The 6000-nt window shown below is 56.7% G+C and overlaps 1 protein-coding gene across 1 annotated transcript in view; it reads left to right on the top strand.

Moving 5' to 3' along the window:
• Nucleotides 1–934: 934 nt before the first annotated feature.
• The window catches only part of SLC6A1 (solute carrier family 6 member 1), a gene marked incomplete at its 3' end in the record, with an annotated part of 41176 nt that continues 36110 nt past the window's right edge, over nucleotides 935–6000 (top strand). The window contains exon 1 of the mRNA XM_079794618.1: nucleotides 935–1069. The remainder of the gene's footprint in view (nucleotides 1070–6000) is intronic.

The following is a 6000-nucleotide window of genomic DNA, read 5'->3' as shown; positions in this document are numbered from 1 at the left end:
AGAAAGAGGAGAGCGCCTTGGGACTCTGCCGTCATCCCTGGGTGTTTTTTCCAGGCTGTGTTTTCCTTTTCTGTCATCTGTTTATCCATCTGTCCATCCACACACACAGCCATTTGTGTCTCCATGACCAACCCCTGGCAGCAGACAGGGCGTCCTCCCAACCTTCCCCTCCCTACCACATGCACACACCCAGCCTGGTCTCAAGAGGCTGTTAGCTCCAGATCAGAAGCTGTGTTCCCCTTGTAACAGGCGGGAAGGCTAGGGGGGTGCAGAGAGGGGGCAGGAGCCCACCCCACACCCATACTGAGGGCCCTGTAACCTACAGAGACGAGGGGCACAGAGACAGAGAAACAAAAAGGACAGACCAACAGAAGCAGCCCGGCAAGGCGGAAAGAGAAAACCCAAGAGGGCAATCCATGTTGAAAAGGACTGGGAGGCTGCGATCGAGACAGGCTGAGGACCCCAAAGCCAAAGTAGGGAAGAGGGCAACAGACTGGAGGAGAAGGGAAGAGTGAGAGGAGGGAGAGAGAGGGGAGCCAGCCAGCCAGAAGAGAGGAAGTGGGGAGAGGAGAGAGAGCGAAGAAAAAGAGAGGGGAGAAGCAGGGAAGACGTTGAGGGGAGAAGTGGAGGGGGAAATGGGAGAAAGAGGTAGGATGGAGAGGAAAGGAAGGGGAGAAGGCGTGAGGAAAGGGCGAGGGCTGCTGACCGATGCCTCGCGGGGGCAGCCGGAGGGCGGCCGCAGCCGGGCCAGGGAAAGGGGGCTGCGGGGAGGTGGACGGGGTGGGGGCGGAGTGGCGGACCAAGCCCCGCCCCGGGTGGGCGGGCCCCTGCGCGGCGGCCCCGCCCCTCCCCCATTTCCCGCCCCGCCGCCGCGCTCCCCCACCCCCCGCTTCCCCGCGTTCCTCCGCCCGCCCTCGAAAGACCCAGCGAGCGGCGAGGTTGCGGGCGAGCTGCGCGGAGCCGAGGAGGCACGGACACGGGAGCGCAGCGCGGCCGGAGCCGGGAGCTCACCGGCGTGGCCGAGCTGCCAGCGCAGCGCCCGCCGCGGGCAGCGCAGCCCCGGCCGCAGGTAGGAGCGGACGGCCGGCGTCGGGGCGCGGGGCGCAGAGACCTGGACGGCCGGGGGGGCTCCCCCGAGCCGCCGCCGCGGGCCCGACGGGGTGGGCGGACACCCGGAGATGCCAACCCCCGCACCTTGCCTCGGGCCACACGAACAAGCCAGGGCGCCGCTCTGCCCGTCGAGGCACCCACTGGCCTTCCCGCCCCCCCCCCCCCCCCGGGAGGCTCGGAGCGCCGCGGGCTGCGGGGTGCGGGGTGGGGGGGCTCGCGGGCGAGTCACCGGAATCACATGCCTTTTTCCTGTACGGGCCCCGTGGACTCCCGGGCTGGCGTGGGACTATGCTGGAGCCGTCGAAGCGTCGCGTCCATTCCCTAGTGGGGGACCCGGGAGTGAATGCTTGGGGGACCGGGCGCCACTTTTCTGGCTCAGGGTCAGCTGCGTAGAGATAAATCCATGCCCCTCATTTTTTTCTCCAAGGGCCAAGGAGGCCAGCAACTTGGGGATGGGACACCTCCTTCCAACCCCAGGGCAGCTCCAGCTCTCTAAATGCTGGCTAAAAAGCACACCACAGCCTGGGCTGAGCGCACACAAGCTCTGCTGCTCTCCGCACTCCTGTTCCCTGGGGGTGTGGGGTGAGGCGGCTGCACCCCAGGTTTAGAGAACTGTGTCCCCTTGCCACCGCGGGACTGCTCTAACCTTGCCTTGTGTCCTGGCGTTTCCTGCCTGGGGATGGGGAGAAGAGGCGACTGCCTGCTGTGGTTACCCCTAGGCAAAGACCATCAGGTCTCCATGTCCCCCACATCCCCACAGTGGCAACCACTGATGCCCTGTTACAGCTTGGCTTAATCTTCAGACAAGGAACTCAGACTTGCCAGCCCCCACTGAGGGTCTGAGCTAGTGTTCTCCCAAAATAGATGTGAACCCTAATGAGAAAAACTGGATTTTAAAACACCAAATAACACCCCATGTCTTCCCTAATGTGAAGCTGGGGCTTCTGCTTCCTCTCTTAGGAAGCTCAGCCTCATCCCCGCGAAGAACTGGGGGGAGGCACTGAATAAATGGCTTCTGAGCTTTGGTGACACCCTCAAAGTCAGAGACTGTCAGACTCCGTGAATAGACTTTGGAACTGACCTTCATTTTTCTGTGACACACGAGGTGGGTGCTTGGTGGGAGCGCAGGTGTTGGGTGCTAGGTATTGCCTCGCTTCTGTCTCAGGGAACTTCGGGGAAAATGTATTCATAATGGAGTCTGAAAAGACTACCCCAACTCCCAAATTCCAGAACAAAGGAGGTCAGTGGGACTAAGGCTTCTTGCACCCTCTGTCTCTCTCTTTGGAGCAAGGAGTGGGAGGGGCCTTTTCCCAGAGCAACCAGGGCAAAATGGCTGAGCCTCCTCTTAGCCTCAGAAATAAATGGTAAGGCAGGCAGCAAACAAAGGAAGCGCTCTCTCCCCGGCCCAGCACTGGCTCAGTAGCCAGCCCTTGAAGGACAAACAGTGAGTTCAGCGGGACCCACGGCTTGGCTTGTCTGGCGGAGCATCCGGGGAGTGAGGCGATCCCTGAGAACCACACAGGAGAGGGGCAGCTGCTTGGGAGAGAAAGCAGGAACCGTCTCTTCTAATGTGTGGCTCTCCATGCCGGGGCCGGAAGCTTGGTGAGAAGTAGGTCCCTCGGGAACTCCAAGTGGGGCTGGGAGAGGCTTCTAGAGGCCAAGGAGTAGGCAACTCAGAGGGTAATGACAAGGACAAAAAACCAAGTCCATCCAAGCCGAAAGAAGCACACCAGCTCTGTTGCTCCCCGGATTGCACATGCCTGGCAGCCAGGAGCTCCAGGGCTATGAATTTGTTTACACGTGGCCCAGCACACAGCTGGCACTCAATACGTGTCTTATTGTAGCCAGCATGGATGGAAGGTGATGACAGCATTAGCATGGACCTGCCTATCATATATTCTGGTGTCATGGAGCCAGGAAGGCTATAAAAAGGTAGCTTCTGAGACCACAACCAGGATTGAGCCCTGGATGGGTTGGCTTTGAGCTGAGGTGCTGCCATTTTCCGGCCAGGTGACCTTGAGTAAGTTCTCGTCCCTGCTGAAAGGAAGAAATGGAGTATTGAAAGCTCCCAATGTGCCCAGCTTGTAATTCCTGCAATAACCTTGTGCAGCAGGTACAGTTCTAATCCTCCAATGCAGAGGTGAGGAAACTGCAGTTCAGAGAGGGGGACGTGACGTGCCCAAGGTCACAGAGCTAGAAGGGGGGGGGGGGGGGGCAGGGATGTGAACTCTGCTCTTCTAATTTCCCAGCCAACACTTGCCTCACTGCTGAGTCTCTAGGCCTAGGTTTTCACCTCCCTAAAGTGATGTGGCTAGGTGATGGTCGGGATTCGATGATTGACAGTGAGGCCCCTTAGGCCTGCCATCAAGCTGCTCCTCTACCTTCCTGGCTTCTGCTAAGAGCGACATTAAATGAAGCATAAGTGGCAAGCGGCTTCTCACCATCTCATAAAGACACTTCCTAACAGTGGAGATAGAGATTCCCCAAACCACTTGGAATCTGGACACATCTTATCCCCCCTCTGTGGCTCGTGTATGCATCACACGCTGAGTGTCAACCCCTATCTGTTAAGCCTTGCTTGCCGCTGTTAGCGCCCCATATCCCGACATACATCCCCTTTGTCCTTGGGAGCAGGTGGGATGCCCAAGCCTGTCCCTGTCACCTCGCCCGAGGTGTGCCCAGCTTCAGGCCTGTCTTTGCCTGCATCAGAACTGCCCCTTCAATCCACCGCAGCATCTCTGTGCCCAGAGAATGGTAGGCAGAACACAGCCATTGGCACAATGAAATCAACCTTGAATTGACTCCAGTTGCAAAGAGCAGCCTTCTCGGGAAGGAGATCGATCATCAGACGTTTGTCCACTGCCCCGCAGCATTCCTCGGCTCTCACTCCTCAGAGGGGCCCTGTGTCGGCAGCCTTTTTTGTCACCTTTCCATCATTCTCTGAAGGTCACTGGTATCTGGAGGGAAAACAGTGGTACTTGAGAGGGGAAAAGGGTAGGAGGCCAGATAATGGACCCAAAAATAAGGCTTTCCAGGAAATGTGCTCCAGCATGTTCCCTCGGAGCTCACCCGGAGCCCTCAGGAGGAGGGGAAGGGGACGTGGGAGTGAGTGGGAAGCCAGCTAACAGCAGAGACAAGGGTTGCCTGGCATAGACGGTAGGTGTGAATGCAAGCTGTGATGTTTCAGCGCAGGCTTGGGATTCAATCATAAACAGAAGAAAAAAATCCCACTCGATATTTTTCCAATGACAATATCATAGATGACAATAATAACTAACAGTTGGTGATCTGCCAAGGGATGTGCTGTGTACTTTACTTATATTATTGCATTTAATTTTCACAAAACCCTATGAGGCACGTAGTAGAATGGCCCCTGTACAGATGAAGAAACAGACAAGAGGGAGGTTAGGGTGCTTACTGCAGTCTCACTGGGCTTCTAAATGGCCCTGGAGCCCCAACTCAACTACCACATACAAGCTCCTGGTTTTGTCACTTAGCACGGACCTCAACTCCCCATTCAAGGAGCGGCACAGTTAGCAAGCATTTCCCCGTTCCTTTTCAGTGGAGTTTTCCCACAGCTCTGAGAGGCTGATGGCTTGACAGCCACTGATTAATAACTGGGGAAACTGAGGCCCAGAGGTGATGGATTTGTGCCCAGCATCCGTCAGCTGCTGAGTTGCAGAACTGGAATTCGCACTCAGGTGCCCAGCCTATTACAACATATTTGTAACCTAAACTTTAAATTCATTTAAAGCTGGTGTTGACATTGTGCACCCCGCCATCTTTCCTTCGTTCTTAGGTGTCCCCCAATTTGTCATCAGCTTCTCGCTGCTCAGGAAGCCAGAGAGCGGCGGACAAAGCCATCAGCTCTGTTTACCGTGATCAGACATGACACGAAAGTGGCATCCGATTGGATGCAGGCTGCCTGCAGCGAATGGCCTTCTATTTTTACATTTCTCACAAATTGGAAATTACAAGGAGGCCAGGTCTTGCAGAACGATTGGCTGTGGTGCTCTGAAAGCAGGGGATGTGTGGCTAGGTGGAACGAGCCACATTCAGGGTCCAAGGGCCCTCTTGGGCTTGACTCTTGGCAAAAGGGGCCCCCAGCTCCCAGGGCCAGATGGGATCCTGGCACACAGGCCAGGCTGGAGGATGCTGCCTCGGACAGTGACCTGCAGCTCTGCCCACCTGTCCAATGCATAGTGTCTGCAAGATCAGTGTCACATGCCAGCTCTTGAGATAACTGAGCTCTGGCCAGAGGGACATTCAAAGTCAAAGATGCCCCGAAAGACATTGACAGCAGGTAGCTTTCCTGGCCTTGTTGTTTAGTAAGGAGGTTCTGTGCAGGGAGAGGGCAGCATCCACAAGGAAGTGAGCAATAATATTAGGTATCAGTATTGCCATTTGCTGGCACTTAGTGCTTATAACAATACTAGTGGCCCAGCGCACATTGAAAGAAAATTAATCAGAAGGTGGCCAGTGGGGCGAGACTGGGCGAGAGGGGCCAGACACGCCCTGGAGCCAACCTCCCATGGTCCCTCCCTGGCTAGCTGCACCTGGGGCGGCACTGTGGCTCAGAGGGCATCTGTGGTCACCACAGCTCGGCAGTAAACCAGATTCAGGGCCTACCATGTCCCGGCAACAACATAACCCGTGCCCGACTGAAGGTGGAGTCACACTCCCTCCTCTCTGGTTCCGGGGTGCGTCACCCAAGAACCGCTGTTGCCAAGTCACCGCAGCTCGGCAGCTCCTGTGTTGAGTGTCTGCCCCCTGGTGGTCAGTGCACGTCATACCTACCAGATGGTTGGATGGTCGGACAGTTGCCTAGCCTTTTACTAGTATATATACACTAGGGGCCCAGTGCATGAATTCGTGCACCTTGAAAGGAAC

The sequence above is a fragment of the Cnephaeus nilssonii genome (genome assembly GCF_951640355.1).
Source record: "Cnephaeus nilssonii genome assembly, chromosome: 17".
NCBI classification, from domain to species: Eukaryota; Metazoa; Chordata; class Mammalia; order Chiroptera; family Vespertilionidae; genus Cnephaeus; species Cnephaeus nilssonii.
Note: the sequence above shows the minus strand (reverse complement) of the source record. Positions and strands in the feature narration are given on the sequence as shown.